Below are 18,180 nucleotides of genomic sequence, written 5' to 3' on the forward strand. Positions count from 1 at the left end.
TAGTTTAAATGCTGAGAAATAAAGATATTTGATAACTAAGGTATTATACATGCTAAACAAGTCATGTTTGGAGTTGTACTGATGCGTATCCTTTTTACAGTATTCCGGTGTTATCGGTGGGGAGATTGCATCATGCGTTCCCAAGTTATGGATCGCAGAGCCTACAAGCAACAAAATGTATATTTTAGAAACAACTGTTAGGATGATACAGGAGGCATGAAGAAGAAGACCCCCAGCTGTTAGAGGCAGGGAGAGTCTGTTTGAACCAGCCTGTTAAATGTGCTGTAACAGATGCTTCACCCCTGAGAACCAATGATATCAGCAACAGACTTCCCTATTGTCCTGTTTATTCTGGGGGGGTATAAATATGAGTGCATGAATGCTGGTTCTGAGTCTTCATGCTGAATGCTGTATGACTAGGGGTCTCTTGCTGATGCCTATCTCCAGGTCCGGAAGCGCCTGTGTATGTATACTGTACTTGGGGTCTGTATAATTTCCTTTTGCGCCTAAATTGTCTCGCTCTCTCTGTCTCTCTCTCTCTCTCTGTCTCTCTCTCTCTGTCTCTCTCTCTCTGTGTCTCTCTCTGTCTCTCTCTCTCTGTGTCTCTCTCTCTGTGTCTCTGTGTCTCTCTCTCTGTCTCTCTCTCTCTGTCTCTCTCTCTGTCTGTGTATCTCTGTCTCTCTCTGTGTATCTCTCTGTCTCTCTCTCTCTGTGTCTCTGTGTGTGTCTCTCTCTCTCTCTCTCTCTCTCTCTCTCTCTGTGTGTCTCTCTCTCTGTCTCTCTCTTTCTCTTTGTCTCTCTCTCTGTGTCTCTCATTGTATTTTGAAGTTTAATCATGCATATGACTGTATGATTTATTTGCGCTTATTGTACACAGATCATAGCGTGTAACTGACTGTACTTTTACTTGAATAATACTTTGTGCTTCGGAACCACATGTTCTGAGTCTGGAGTCTCTATTTATTGTATGACTGCGTACGCAAATTAGCGTCATCCTTAGAGGTTTATAGGAAGGATATTAGAAGGTACAGGCAGGGGTATATAGAGGTTCATTTTAATATCAACAGATGGGGGCTCATCGAGTGAAGTCACTTACCTACTCACACGGCACATACGGCTATCAATGTCTCACCAAAGGGTGGAGTGGCCACATGCAGGGTTTTCCTGCAACCGCTTTGTGCTGAAAAATCGCTATCCGTTTTCGTGTGAGCAATGGAAGCTGACTAGAATCCAGGGATAAGAAAGGAAAAAGTTTGTTTTTCTTTGTTGATAGAACCTCACGCTTAGAGGGGTGCCCCAGTATTGAGTACGTGGCTGAGACGCATTTTTGCGTACGCAGTTAAAAAAGTCATTATACGGTTGTGCGGTAGTCGCATTATTGTTTATGCGGCTGGTCGCACAATAGCGTATACGTACTTCCGGTTGTGCTGCCACGTGTTTGAACAAAGCCATTGAGGTTTACATTTTTTTCTATTACCAATATCTGGGTTAACATGTATTTTTCTGCACAGGAAAAAGTGTGTAACAGTGAATATTTGTTGAACAAAGTTAAGGGTATCGTATGATCCTTAAGGGCTAGGTGCAAGGGTTAGCCTAGCCGCTCAGTAAGCAGCTTTACCATTCTATACACAGTAGCAGGTGTACATGTTGTCTTTGTTGTAGAGAGGTGCATAGGAGCGGCCAACATATAAACTCCTATAGGTGTGGAAGTTGCCTTACTAAATCTTATCCGGGTGTGGAAGTTGCCTTTTTCAAATCTTATCCAGGTGTGGAAGTTGCCTTACTAAATCTTATCCAGGTGTGTGGGCGCCGCCGACTTAAATCGTCCACAGGTAAGTGAAAGTATCTTGATTGTCTTTCACCGGTTTAAATCTGTATTGAAAAGCGTAGGAGTTGTCTCAGAATGGGAGCCATGCAAACATTAGAGATGTTAGGCAATGATGTGCTGCTAATGGAGGCGCCGATCGGATCGGCCCGTCATATCATGCATACCAAGTACGGTACTTATGCAATAAGGTATTGTGATTTATGGTTTAATATGATGAGGAAGAGTGTTAGACCATTTCCCAGAATTGGTAGTTTTGATAAAAATGTGTTAGACAATGTCCAGGATCACATCAGTATGGTGCGCTCCCGAGAGAAAAAGGTTAAATATTTTGAATGTTTAAAACTGTGGCAGCATGAAGGGGATGCGTGGCTTAAAAATGTGCAAACGACGCAAACTAGCGTCGTGAGCGCATTGCCAGAAAATACATCCGCGACGCTAAATTGCCATACGGGCGAGCCACAAAATGGCGCGCACGTGCGGCAAGGTAGCGTCGTGGAAAGTATTGCCAGCAGTTCACGCTCACCTCCCCCACCTTATGTAGATGGAGGTGCAAGTACAGTTACCAAAAATACCCATAAAAATGTAACAAGCAACTTGTACCCTCTCTTAAGCAACTTTAAAGAAAATGTTCATGATGCGGATGATAGGCCTATTGTAATGTCTGCCATTTCCCATGCTGTACAGATGATAGATGCTGCTTCACCACAATCACAGGTGGTGCCGCCATCTCCATCGGTAACAGCAAGGGAAGTGTTAACCACCTCTGCACCCGTAGAGGAAGTTGTTCATACCATACGTAGCAGCAGTAGGTTAAACCCCCAGCCAGGTAACCAGGTCAGAGGTAGCAAAACTGCCGGTCTGCATCCCATTCGGACAATAACTGTTCCAAATGGAAATGCAGACGCGAATGGTATAGTGCCCACGAGAGAAGTAGTAATGCATTGTCCTTGGACAAGAGCAGAACTAAATTCCATCATAAATGATTTCCCCGATCCCAAAAAGGAATTAGCCAAATGTCAAAGATTTTTGAGAAATTTGGGTAGTTCATATGAGCCCACTAATAAAGATTGGCATGTGGTGTTAAGGGCCTGTCTGCCACGCAATACCGACGTGACAAAATTTATCACGGATTGTGTATTGGATGGTGACGTTCCCTTAACAGACCAAGCAAACCAATGTAACATTTCCCGCATTGTAACTCAATTGGGTATATATTTTCGAGTAGTAGTTAACTGGAACAAAATTTTCACCATTAAGCAGAAAGAGAAGGAGACTGCAGAAGATTATTGCGATCGGGCTCTGCAGGCTATCACCCAGTACACTGGGATAGAGGATATTAAAGATAGTACTCACCACAGGGGAATGATAGTCACGGTACTCATGGAAGGTCTGAGAGATGACTTAAAGACTCGGGCTCAGACCTCACAGCCTGGCTGGAGGGGACTTACAATAGATAACCTCATAGAGTCTGCCATAGAACATGATAAAAATATCACAAAGAAGAGAGAGACCCAGAGCGAAAAACTAATGGCTGTCAGTATCCAAGCTCTGGAAGGAATGACAATAACATCACAGCCAACCGACACACCTGCACCCACACACACACCTGCACTTGAACAATTACACGTCCTCACCAATCCCACACCACAGCAAACACAACCCCACATATCATACACAACCACAGGTCCCATACTCATATCCCCCACAATATCCTTATCCTTCACATCCTTACCCATACCCACCATCTTTCCCTGTTGCTCAAATCCCACAACAATCTTTTCATCCACCCCATTCAAAATGATGTTTTAACTGTCACCAAGTGGGACACGTAAGTAAGAACTGCAAAATGAAGAACACCACACAGGAACACGAGTTTCCCATGGGTTCATAGGTAACCCCAGTGTCTTCTCCCAGGCCTTATATGACTGTTTATAATCTTTTCAACCTATCAATGGATCTGTTCTAATGTAAAATGTGGATGATTTATTGTTGTATTTTAGGTCATGTTTAAATGATATTAAACTGTTGTGCTTTATCTCCCACTCATAGGACATAAGGTTGCTAAGGATAAACGGCAGCCATGCCAGGCTGAGGTCGACTACTCGGAATACTATCCAACCCAGTGGCACAGGCATTATTTAGAGCAGTAGCTATTAATAACAAGATTTAATTGCAGGAACCTGTATGCAGATACTGTATCCCTAGAATTATTAAAAATTATAGGGGGACTTATTTTACAGGTGACGTTTCCAAGAACATGTGTAAGATGATGGGTAACAACACTAAGATTATCCCAGACTGTCTTTTCCTTTATTTGCCCCCCTTTGAGAAACTGTTCAAACAGACAGCCTCATGTGAAAATATGATAATGAGGTTACTGTCAGGGTCTCACGAAGATGAATGAGAATAACCGAGATTGAAAGTGTTATTAACTAACATGTCTAATGCAAACTGTCACGATGTCAAATCTGGAAGAATTTGTTATGATCCAAATTTTTTTTAGCTCAGGTCGTTTGACTGATCGGTGGAAAGGTCCGTATCTGATGATACAGCATCCTCAAAGGGTGGCCGGGGAAGTTACCACTCACTATAGGGAGGTTAACCAACCGGTGGAGATACAAGGCAAAGACAAGGCCGATAACGTGGACCTGTCGATTGCGAGCTTGTGCCGGAAGGATTAAAAAGGTGACGGTGAGATATCTGAGCTAAAGAAATGTGTAGATCAGTGCTTCCAGCAATGGAGTGGTCTGCTGTGGTCATCCTAGTTCTTTTTCTTTCCAGAGTTTTTTGTCATGATGATCTGTTTGGGGATACTCAGTGTCTGTGATGGGGGACCGATAAAGGAGATGTGAGCTGATGGCGGAGCTGATGGAGTGGAGTCAGGAGGAGGAGTGCAATGCCAATCAGGGGAGTGTCTGATCAATTTTAGTATTGTAATTGTTATGTTATTTGGGAAAAATACTTCCAGAAGTTATGACCCTCACACATGTTGAAATGCTGGGTATACATAAAAACACACCGTCACCCTATCTTCACACACAATATGAACACAGAGGCAAAAGAAATATGATGCGTCCGGTGTGTTTCTATTGTGTTGAAGTGTGGAAAATGTAAAAATAGAGTAAAACGAAAGAATGAAATTATGATAGTGGCCAGTGTGAATACCGAGGTAAATATAGAACTGCATTACAACCCTGAACTAGGAAATACAATCGTTTGATGTATTATATTTAGACATGCATAGAATGTATTATTGAAATGTTATTCATAGAACACCTCAGGTAATGTAAAGTCTCAATTCCCGTTCAAGACTGCTATTATAAGACTGGTGCATTCCCACACCTTTCACATGATCTTCCAAGATCTGCGGTGTGCGTATAATAGTAGTTTTATGTCCCCACCCAGAGACACATTATTGATGGATTAAGAACCACCTTGTGCCATCCCATAATAACACCAAATAATATGTAAATGTAAGCCTAAATTAAATTCTAATAGCAGATTGTGATAGCATGTTGTTTGCTATCAAAGGGTGGACTGTCGAAGCTGAATAATTGGCTGAGACAAGTACAGTTTAAAATTTAATCGCGGCGACGCCATCCTGCGAATGGCCGCAGGACTCCATTTTGGAAATGAGATCGCTAGACGCCATTTTGAGGCCAGCATCAATTCAAGTTACAACTCAGGAGCTAGGAATAGGTGGCAATGTTTTTGTTAATCTACCAAGGGTAACTGGAAAAACAAGCTTTCTGAGTAAAAGTAAATAGAATAGACAATGGGTATTTTTACATACAAATTGGGAATCCCTGGATGCAGATAAAGTATAGTTGTGGCATTTGTAATATAATCCAGGCATTGATCTACACAATTGGATTTGTCTGACTCCTAGACAGGATGGCCCCAACTTCACAGCTTGATTCACAGTTCACTCAATAGTCTAGGAGAACAAAAGAGGTTTTTTTTCCTTTGAACACAGGACAGGTGGGGGCCAGCTGACAGAGGGCATGTGGAACTACAACCCTCAGCAATCCACACTGCTGGATGTTCACTTCGTATATGAGAAATTATGCACTTAAATTTCACCCATTAATAACTAGCGTCCTTATATCAAACCCCGAATACCCACACATTACATATTCACACATAAGATTCAATAAGCTCTAAAGTATATGATTTAAGATGGTTCAGTTAGTTTAAATGCTGAGAAATAAGATATTTGATAACTAAGGTATTATACATGCTAAACAAGTCATGTTTGGAGTTGTACTGATGCGTATCCTTTTTACAGTATTCCGGTGTTATCGGTGGGGAGATCGCATCATGCATTCCCGAGATATGGATCGCAGAGCCTACAAGCAACAAAATGTATATTTTAGAAACAACTTTTAGGATGATACAGGAGGCGTGAAGAGGAAGACCCCCAGCTGTTAGAGGCAGGGAGAGTCTGTTTGAACCAGCCTGTTAAATGTGCTGTAACAGATGCTTCACCCCTGAGAACCAATGATATCAGCAACAGACTTCCCTATTGTCCTGTTTATTCTGGGGGGGTATAAATATGAGTGCATGAACGCTGGTTCTGAGTCTTCATGCTGAATGCTGTATGACTAGGGGTCTCTTGCTGATGCCTATCTCCGGGTCCGGAAGCGCCTGCATATGTATACTCTACTTGGGGTCTGTATAATTTCCTTTTGCGCCTAAATTGTCTCTCTCTCTCTGTGTCTCTCTCTCTGTCTCTCTCTCTCTCTCTGTGTCTCTCTGTCTCTGTGTGTGTCTCTCTCTCTCGGTGTGTCTCTCTCTCTCTGTGTCTCTCTTTCTCTATGTCTCTCTATCTCTCTCTCTGTCTCTCTGTGTCTCTCATTGTATTTTGAAGTTTAATCATGCATATGACTGTATGATTTATTTGTGCTTATTGTACACAGATCATAGCGTGTAACTGACTGTACTTTTACTTGAATAATACTTTGTGCTTCGGAACCACATGTTCTGAGTCTGGAGTCTCTATTTATTGTATGACTGCGTACGCAAATTAGCGTCATCCTTAGAGGTTTATAGGAAGGATTTTAGAAGGTACAGGCCGGGGTATATAGAGGTTCATTTTAATATCAACAGCTAATAAAATAAGTCTCTCACTCAGCTTGAGGTGTCAATGTTTCAATGCTTATTATGTAGCATTTTCATCAGGACAATGAAAAATTACAAACACACTCACCTTAAATACATACATGAGTATCACCCAGTGCTAATGCGCGGGCCGGTCAGAGCGGGACTGCACGCGTGACCGCCGGCGCTCTGATGACGTTATTACATCTGAGCATTCGTGCACCATCACCATAGATACACATAGAACAACATAAGCGGACATATACAAACAAGGCAAATCTAATCATATAAGCATTAAATTACTCAAACGATGAATATACTGGGTTTATCCAAACACCTAAGTCTCACCATATAGCTATGTGGAGCTAAGACATGCACATATAAATCACGGCAGCATATCGATAACAATAACCCCTTCATTGCTGCACTAATGCAGGCAATCTGTATTGGTAATACACATGAACCAAACGAAAGTATTTGTATATTATTGTGTTATTATGCATATTATTATAAAACTAGTAGACCTTATCACATGATTATAATGTAAACAGAGTAAACCAACAGTGGGATAATTATTGATAACATATTACAAAAATGAACCTAAGCCTAGTTGTTCATTTAATCCTCTGGGGGCCATGGTGCCCAATCAATGTATCCACCGTGCCTCGCACTGCATTAGCATTCTGGATCTATTACCCCCCCTAATCAATGGTGGAATATGGTCAATCATACGGTATTTGATGGTTGATAGAGGATGCCGGGCCTGGGCAAAATGCCTGGCAACAGGCTGTTCGCTTCTGCCACTGCTGATAGCTGTTCTAATAGCGCTCCTGTGAGCAGCCATGCGCTCTTTAAATGCCCGTTCGGTCTTCCCAATGTAGGAAAGTCCGCAGGGACAAATGATTTGGTATACAACAAATTGCGTGTTACAAGGTAGTTTGTGGCGTATTTGAAATTTATATCCTGAGTGGGGGTGGTAAAAACTGTCACCAGGTATCAAATACCTGCAAGTAGTGCAAGTACACCTGATGCAGCCCAGCTTGCCCTCACCCATGTTATCTGTCTTGGGACCAGGGCTTGATGTGTCAGTTTTGACTAGGATATCTCTAATACTGCAACCACGTTTCTAGCACGACATTAGATTAGTACCATGTAATTTTAAGTCAGGGTCAGAACATACTATAGGCCATAATTTCTTAGATGTTCTGTTGATATGATATCTGTGTTGGCTAAAATGGTTAACCCATGGTAGAAACAATGGTTTATTTTTAATCTGGCTCTAAGTCAAAATGGTATTCCTATCCGTGGCCAATACCCTTGCCTTAGTTTCTTTTAACAGCTTCAACTCATAGTCCCTGTCTAAAAATTTTTGGATCATTTCATCCATTTGACTCTCTGCAACTTGAGGGTCAGAGTTAATACGTTTTACCCTTAATAGTTGAGAATAGGGCAAACCCCTAATAAGGGGTTTTGGATGGCAACTATCTGCTCTAAGCAGATTATTCCTGTCTGTTTCCTTATGAAATAAGCTAGTGGAAATTTTACCCTGATTAACAGAAATGTTTACATCAAGGAAACTGACATTTTCATTACTAATATTGTACGTAAGTTTTACCGGACTGTCGCTGTGATTGTGTTTATTAACATGGTCTATAAGATCTTGCTTAGGACCCAACCAGAACAAAAGTAAGTCATCAATGTAACGCGAATAAAATACTATTCTTTCTGAAATCGCTGGGTTATCAAAAAACAGATACTTCTCTACAGCAACCATATAAATATTTGCATACGATGGGGCCACACTGGACCCCATCGCACACCCAATTAGCTGAAGATAGAATTTGTTATCATATAGAAAAAAATTCCGCGTGAGAATAAACTGTAACAATTCAATAATTAGCTCGATATTGGGTCCTTCATACAGCTCATGATTATTCAAAAATTGTTTGACCACAGCTAGTACCTCCCCATGTGGGATAATGGTGTACAAACTACCAACGTCCATGCTGCAAAGCCATATCTCTTCTTGAAATATTGGTAGATCAACTAATTTCCTGAGTAAAGTAGATGTATCCAAAAGATAATGTGAATGACTTCTTATGCATGGTTGCATGATGGAATCCAGGTATATAGCTGTAGGTTGTAATAATGAGCCCCTGGCTGTAATAATGGGGCGGCCTGGAGGGTCAACTAAAGACGTGTATCTTTGGTATACTGTATAAAACTGGTACCACCGGGTATGATGGAATCAATGCGTCTCGTATGACAGTTGTAATCAATCCCTGTTTGACTGCATTATCCAAAATGTTGGTTAGTTCACTTTTAATTGCATTTGTTGGATCAGAGGATAATAGTTGATAGGTATGCACATCCTCAAGATGTATATTAACCTGCTGTTTGTATTTATGTAGGTCTTGAATGACCAATGCTCCACCCTTATCCGCAGGTCGAAAAACCAACTGTGTGTTCTGGGACAGATTTTTAAGTGCTGTAGCTTCTTCTTTAGACAAATTGAATTGTGTGGGGGGCAACCCAGCTATACTTATTCTACCTCAGTATGTAGCAGTCTCATGAACGTCTTGATGGACGCATTTGACGACAATGGGTCAAAATTAGACCTAGGATGAAGTTTTTGTAATTTGGGTGTCAATAATGCACTTTCACTGTGCATAATCTCTGGGGATTTGGCAAAGTACTCTTTGAGCTTGAGTTGTCTATGCAGCGAGAACTGCTCAATTTGCCACTGCAAAGTATTCATCATGACCGTGGGTACAAAAGATAACCCTTTGCTTAAAACCGCTGTCTCTATGTCTGAAAGCATGTAGCTAGAGAAATTCACTACTAATTTTGCACGGTAGTGGTGGTTTTGTTCCACGTCCCCTGCCTTTTAGTTTGGCCACCCCTTCTGGTGTATTGCCTCCACTGCCTCCTTCTTGTGACCTGGTGGTCACCCCTAAAGGGTGTAGTTGATGTTTGCCTCTTCCTCTGATATCATGTCGGTCTTGGTCACTCTCAGATGATTTATAATCAAATGGTGAATCTGAGTCATTCCTTTTATACCGGTTTCTTCTGAAAAATGCTTTTCTGCCGTCATTGCCTCGGTCGCTCCATCTGTACACTGTATGGAGTTCATAATCCGTGTCTACCTTGTTGCACTTCTCTTTTTTATATTTGACTAGATCACGTTTGTATGTCTGTATTTGTGCATTAAGTTTATCAAGCCATTTTCTAAAGTGGATTTGTGCAAGATTTCAAAAGCACCTATTTTTTCTTTGACTGCATTTAATTCTTTAGTGGATTGTTCGATTATAAGTAAGGCAGGGTACACACCTGAACGATTTGTAATCGTTCCGATTTCCTATCCAATTTCCCTTGAAGGCAGAACTTCCTAAATTGAGCCTACACACTGTCCAATTTTGCATAAGATTTGACGATTTGTTGAATGCGCTGTACAGTGTACAGTGGGCTGATCGTCCGGTTGTCCGTACACACTGTGCGATTGGCACCTTATCGTATGCGTTATCTTATGATTGTCTATGCTGCACAGACAATCATAAGACGTCGCATACGACCAGTGGGAGTGCACAATTGTGTGTACACACTATGCGATTTACACGATTCACCGTTCCAATTACCTTAATCGTGCCGATATCGTCCTGGTGTGTATGCACCCTAACATGAGATCGAACGAGCACTTATTTAATATGCCCACCCAGCGTTTGCAAAAAGCTGGATCATGTTTGCCTATAGTAGGGCAATTCTTCACTCTAGGTATTTTTTTGACCCTGTAATAATCACTTAATGTGGATCCGTGATAAAAATAATCTATTTCATGTTTCTTGTATTTCAAAATTTCATAATACAAATCCTCCACCGGAGTGGACTCCAGTTGATCAAGTGACGTGCTTTTAAATAGAATTGACTCAGCTTCTGACTCCGAATATGAGTGGACATCCCCTATTGGGTATACATTATGGCTATACCCAAAAGCATTATCCTCCGTATCCACCTCAGCCATAGTGGGGCTAATATGTAGTAACCCCTTATGCTGACAATGCTGATATAATAAGTCAAGTGAATGCAGTTGTGAGAAGTCAATCAAATATATGGAACACACAAATACAATATAACATCAAACGGATCTGTCAAAATTTTTTTAAATGCTATACTGTGCAAACAATAATCATGTGTTTTAGACTATAGCAATCCATGAAAATATTGAAAAGGTCGCATATCACAATGCAGTCGTATGCAAAGAAAACTTTTTTTTGAGTGCTATACTATATAAACACTAATCATGTGTTTTCAACTGTAACAATCCATACATATACTGCAAAGGTTGCATGCCACAGTGCAGTAGTGCAAAAAGATGAAACCAAGTTTAATGTCCACATGTGCAAAAAATTGCCAAATGTAGCAGCCAATTAAATTAAAGTGCTAAGTGCAAAAAAGTGCATGAAAATAGAGCAAAGTTAGTCACTGAATGAAACATATGTAATCCAAATCGGTGCCTTGACAAAGAGTATCCAGCAAGCCATATATATATACATGGAAATGCCAAAAGTCATGGGATAAATGCCTAGTATTGTGTAGGACCCCCTCAAGGCTGGCGAAGTGCAGCAACTCGGTGTGGCATTGATTCCACAAGTGGATGGAAGACCACAGGATGAATGCTGACCCATGCTGTCTGGATAGCTTCCCACAGCTCCCTGATATTTCTAGGTGCGAATGGACCTTTCTACCACGTCTTATAAAAGCTCGATTGGGTACATGTTGGGTGAATGTGGTGGCCATACCACTCGTGAGAACTCTCCAGAATGCTCCTAGAACCAATTCTAGACTACTTGGGTCTGATGACACAGTGCATTATTCGGCTGGAATATTCCATCGTTGTTGGGGTACATGAAGTCCATGAAGGGCTGCAAATGGTCATCAAGCAATGCAACATAGCGGTTCAGGCGGACCAGCAGACCCAACCCATGCTACGTGAACAGCCCCACCCAGCTTCTAAGAGCTGCAGCTGATGCAGTCCCTAGAAGCTGGTGTTATGTGCATGCACAGTCCCACCGCCACATGCACCGGTTGCATTGTCTGCCAGATCCATTGCTCAGGTGCTGGGACCTGGCCACTGGGACTAGTGTCTCCTATCCTTCTGCAGTGCAGAAATTGTTTTATGGTAAATGTTATTAGTATGCATGTAATTCCAAAAATCAGAAATTATTCTATGATAAATGTTATTAGTACTATATGCGTGTAATTCATCACCAGTTGTCTGGTGTGAATATGATAAACAATGGTTAATATCTGATATAGATAAGTGAGTGATATAAGTGACTATGATCTTGCAATTGATATAAAACTGTACATTTCATGGAGGGTTATTTTGAAGTAGTGATATGTACAGCTCTGTGATTGGTGCTAATTTGTAATGATCAACTTGATCTCATTATCGATATTGAGTCCTTATGGTGTCATGGTTTTTAAGGTAGATATCCACTTTAATTATTCTATATTATGGTGCTGGTGTGGTTCCCTCCTCTCCAGTTTTTCTGTACTACTTTGATCCCTAGGATCTTGAGGCCTGTGGGATTGCAGTTGTGGTGAATTGCATGACAGACTGTGCGTCTCTAGTGTTGAGACAGACTGTGCATCTCTAGGCCTTTTTGTTCATATTTCCGATGTGTTCTGCGGTTCTGGTTTTAAGCGTGCGTAAGGCAGTACCCACATATAGGACCTTATTCAGTGCCGATGCGCTCGTTACTGACTCGATGGTTAGTCCTGCGCACGCGCAGCGGCCCCTTTGTGCGTGCGCAAGCCCCAGAGCGACAGAGAAACTCTGTCGCTCCGGAGCTCGTTACCAAAGAGGTGGCTGTCGATGTTGATCGACAGCTCGCCCCGTTTGGTAGGCGGGCCGGGGGGGTGGTTTCCAAAATGGAGGCGTTCCTTAAGGAACGCTTACCATTTTGTGGGCGGCCGCACTGACATCATCAGTGATGTCAGTTGGGAGCTTCCTGCTCCATCAGAGCAGAAAGCTCCCTGTGGCTTACGAGTGCCCAGACCCAACCTTAGGGTCTGGTCATAGGCCCCGATGGTCGCGATGGTGAACACCATCGTGACCATCAACCTGGTCGGTCGTTAAGCTGTGGGCGGTAAACCACAGCTTAGCGATCGACAAGGAGGTGGCCGTTCAGGATGCAAGCGGCCACCCTGATTCAGTGCGACCCCTTGCATCTAACGACCGCCTCTGAATGAGGTCCATTGTCTGCTGCAGTGACATTTGGCTAGGTGAACCACTCCTGTGCTGTTACAGGTTAAAAATTATCTGCCTGTGTATTGTGTCATTGTTTGTTTTGCTGTAAAGGTATATTGGAGTTTGGTTGTCTATAGTTGTGTAATGCAGATGAGGCAGTTGTCACCCTCGTAGAAGCCTTTGCTACGTGTCCCTCCATCAATCGTGGTTTGTATCTGTGTGGGGGGGATTTATGTGGTTTGAAATCAGTTTATTTAATTTTTTTTATATCTGGTGCTTTTTTGTAGGTTATTCATGGTTTTTGTAGTAACATATCTGCCAGTAATTTATCCTGTATCAGAATATGGCAATAATTGTTTATTACATACAGTAACACAACTGGTTTGGTAACTGATAAAACCATTAATAGTAAACTTAGCATGAGTTACTGTATTACCTGATGCTGAATCAAGTTGCATGTTCAGTATCTCTGGCACAGCTATAGCAAGCAGCGGCCTCAGGCAATGTCCATCCTAATCTGGGTTCTGTACTGTGATAGATGTACAGTTTAGCCTTCAATTTTAAATCACATTTTTTGCAGCTTGGTACCAGTCATCTTTTAAGCGTGTTATATCTCTTGGAGCCTTTATCAGACAAGGCAGGGGTGAGGATATTATACTGCCACAGAGGAAAGTTTTTGCTAATAATATTTTTGACCTTATGGAAATATGAATTGATTTTAAAAATAATATATGGGGGTCACCATTATTATTCATCTCTGTCGATGTAGGGCACCAAACTAAGGGGTACATTTACTAAGATTCGTGTCTGGTCGAGATGTCAATCACGGGTGTGTTTGGCCATTTTATAGAAATCGCAAATTTACTAAAGGCAAATTCGGGTGAGAAATCATGAAACTCTCAGCAAAACACGGGTGAAAACACAAATAGAAATAAATACACCATTGGCCAAATTTGCAGGTACTTTCCATAGACAGGAATACAACATGGGAATTTACTAGTAAGAATCGTGATTATAATTACGTGTGTACTTTTGGCAAACTTGGTCCAAAATAGAAGCTGTATGTTTCTGCCTGTAACTTACCAAAAAAAGGGTTACATTATTTTGAAATAATTACGTGGGGTTCCTCCCCAAAAGCATAACTAGCCCCGAGCTCTGTGAGCCAGTCCTGGTTCTAAAGATATGGGGAACAAAATGTGCTGCCTCTTCAAGCAAAACACATTAGTAGACTATGGGCCTGATTCATAGTTGGGAATAGAGAGAGATCTCTCTCTCAACTGATCATCTTGGTGAGACCATGCTGCACTGCAGGTGGGGCAGATGTAACATGTGCAGAGAGATTTAGATTTGGGAGGGAGGTATCCAAACTGACATCTAAATTGTAGACTAATAATAAAGCTGTGCAGTATTTGTGGGCTACATGCAAAAGCAGCCAGTATTTACCCCACATGCAAAAAAATGTATGTATTTACACCCCTTGCATTGCAACATGGTTTGTCCAGGTACACAGTTAAGTGCTATCTCTCTCTCTATTCCCAACTCTGAATCAGGCCCCATGTCTAGCATTTTCCAAGACTTGTTTTAAATCCAAAATATGAACAAAATGCCCCATGTTTTTATTTATTCCGCGTTGAAGCAATGCATTCCGGAGCTTACTACATGAGGAATGCGGTCAAACCCCCGAATGGCATTTTCAGGAGGTTGACTGCATTTCTGCCCTTAGTACAAACCGCCCTCTGTATTTTTATCCCTGGAGTGGGGAGGATGAACAAAGTAAGCACTATACAAGGGCGCACCAAAACTTTGTGGGCCCCAGAGCAACATTTTGAAGGGGCCCCACCCCAATGCTTCAAGAGAGATACCTCACTCTGCAGCAGTTGTTAACTGTATGCCCCACAGTAGTGCCCTAGTTAATTTTTATGTGACATAGTAGTGCCCTAGTTAATTGTGTGTGCCCTAGTTAATTTTACTCCCCATAGTAGTGCCCTAGTTCATTTTACTCCCCATAGTAGAGACCTAGTTCATTTTATGCCCCATAGTAGAGCCCTAGTTCATTTTACTCCCAATAGTAGTGCCATAGTTAATTTTATGCCCTATAGTAGTGCCCTAGATCATTGTATGCCCCATAGTAGTGTCCGAGTTCATTTTATGCCCCATAGTAGTGCCGTATTTCCTTTTACTCCCCATAGTAGTGCCCTAGTTCATTTTATGCCCATAGAAGTGTCCTATTTCATTTTACTCCCCATAGTAGTGCCCTAGTTCATTTTATACCCCATAGTAGTGTCCTATTTCATTTTACTCCTTATAGAAGAGACCTAGTTCATTTTATGCCCCATAGTAGAGCCCTAGTTAATTTTACTCCCAATAGTAGTGTCATAGTTAATTTTATGCCCCATAGTAGTGCCCTAGATCATTGTATGCCCCATAGTAGTGCCCTAGTTCATTTTATGCCCCATAGTAGTGCCCTATTTCATTTTACTCCCCATAGTAGTGCCCTAGTTCATTTTATGCCCCATAGTAGCGCCCTATTTCATTTTACTCCCCATAGTAGTGCCCTAGTTCATTTTATGCCCCATAGTAGTGCCCTAGTTCAATTTATGCCCCTCAATCCACATTATGCCACACTGCAGTGCTGCCAGCATACAATATGTCACACAGTGTCCCAAGTACACATACACATTAAAGTGCCCCCAGTTCATATAATGCCATATTTCTCACTATATGCCCAGTCAACAGGCCGGGCAATGGACCAATTACTTAGCAGCCAATTCCATGAACTTGGTAGACAACTATATGAATAGGTCCGGAGCCCCATAGCAACGGCACCCTCTGCACTCTCTATAGCTACACCCAGGGCTCTATAACTAATGATACTCACACAAGGAAAGTGAGATAAGACTTTTATGCAATCAACTGGCCCAAACACTGCAACAGATAATTCCATTTTTTTGTTTGATACAACCACATCCCATTTATCTTACAGAACAATGTATAACCATGGTCATACAATGCATGGTAAGACACTTCGGTTTTTGACACTGAAAAAAAAATCCAACATACTAAATTCTTATAGTTAAAACTCTGGCTATACTCAAGAGTATTGGTAATACATTTACTTGTTGTTACTGGCATTTATCCTTTAAAAACACAATGGATCTACTAATATACTTCAGGCAGAGGATAAGTGATAATGAGATAAATATGTTCATTATCGTCTCCATTACAAATGTTTGTACATGTGTTTAAGGATAAGCAGAGCCATGTGTTTCGTCTCTGGTCTTACGTTTGGTTGCTGTGATGTACATAGTGTCCATTGAGGTATTATCTGAATAAAATTATTCTTGTACTAGTCCAGAGGTGTATAACTCAGATGTTAGAGGACCTGACATCTATCACAGGATTATATTGCTACTACATAACAACACTCTATTTCTTTATTTTATTTTTTGTTTGTGTGTGTGAGGGGGCAGCATAGAGCCTTTTCCTACTGTAAGGCCGGGTGCACACTTTAACGATATCGGCACAATTTGCCGCATTGGCACGACAAATCGTGCATATCGGCTTGTGTGTACGCACGATTGCACGCTCCCGTGGGTCGTATGCGATGTCTTCTGGTCGCCTGTGCTGCTCGGCCTATCGGAAGATATCGCATGAAATTAGGTGCCAATCGTGTAGTGTATACGACCAACCGGACAACCAGATGATATGTCGGTCCGATTTGGCCAATTTTGATGTCGTATGTTGCCAGTGATCGATACAGTGTGTACGGGGGCAACGAGTACACACCGATCAAGCGATACAATATACCGTTTGATCTAGGGATGTGCAGGCTCGGATAGGTTCGAGTTTGCACGTGGAGTTCGGATTTTTCCCTCCAAAAAAACGGAACTCAGAACGAGGCAAAACGTCATCTTACATGGACGAACATCATCATTCCTGGACAAAAGACCAGGAATGATGATGTTCGTCCATGTAAGATGACGTTTTGCCTCGTTCTGAGTTCCGTTTTTTTGGAGGGAAAAATCCGAACTCCACGTGCAAACTCGAACCTATCCGAGCCTGCACATCCCTAGTTTGATCGTATGCGATATTGGACAGTGTGTACGCTCAATATCGTATGTTATGGCCTCAAGGGAAATTGGATATAAAATCGGTCCAATTATGAGTCGTTCAGGTGTGTACCCGGTATGCAGTCGGGAAACCGGCTGCCTTAATACCGACAGCTGGCTTCCCGGCTGCTTTATCCCGGCGTGGGATAAATGACCGGCATCTATATCTAGACACCTGTCATTTACCCGGCGCCGGGAGACCAGCGCCCGACATCCCGATCGAAGGGATGCCGGGCGCCGCAAGCAGACAGCCGCGGGGGGGAGAGGGTTAGGGCACCCGGGGGGACTTAGGTTAGGCACCCCCCCGGGAGGGTTAGGGTTAGGCTAGGGGAAGGGGGGGTTAGGGTTAGGCACCCCCGGGGGGAGGTTAGGGTTAGGCACCCCCCAGGGGACTTAGGTTTAGGCAGCGGGGAAGGGGGGTTAGGCATTTAGAGAGGGAATTAGGGTTAGGCACTTGGGGAGGAGGTTAGGGTTAGGTACCCCTAAGGAGGGTTAGGGGGTTAGGTTAGGTTAGTTTATACTTACCTTAGGGACGATCGGGATTTCCAGCGCTGTCGGGCTTCCGCTGCCGGGCTCTGCTGATCTGTCGGGCTGCCGCTGCCGGGAATCGAACTGCCAGCCATGCGGCAGCCGGGTAATCATACCGATTCTGTGTACCCACCCTAAGACTGGATTTGAACACATTCTCAAAAGTGGCAGAGATTAGGCTTTGGCCTACATTTTCAGTGCGAAGTCTTCTGTACCTTCCTGGTGCAACTTATTTGGGAAATTGCATTAATAGGGGCAATTCCACCAATAATATATAATATAGCCCTAAACTGTACGTTATAGCCATGTAATGAAGGCAATCCAAATGCCCCTCTACCAAGCTGAAGAAAAGGTATATTCTAAAA

This window comes from Taudactylus pleione, unplaced genomic scaffold (genome assembly GCF_031769625.1).
Source record: "Taudactylus pleione unplaced genomic scaffold, aTauple2 ptg001086l, whole genome shotgun sequence".
Taxonomy (NCBI): domain Eukaryota; kingdom Metazoa; phylum Chordata; class Amphibia; order Anura; family Myobatrachidae; genus Taudactylus; species Taudactylus pleione.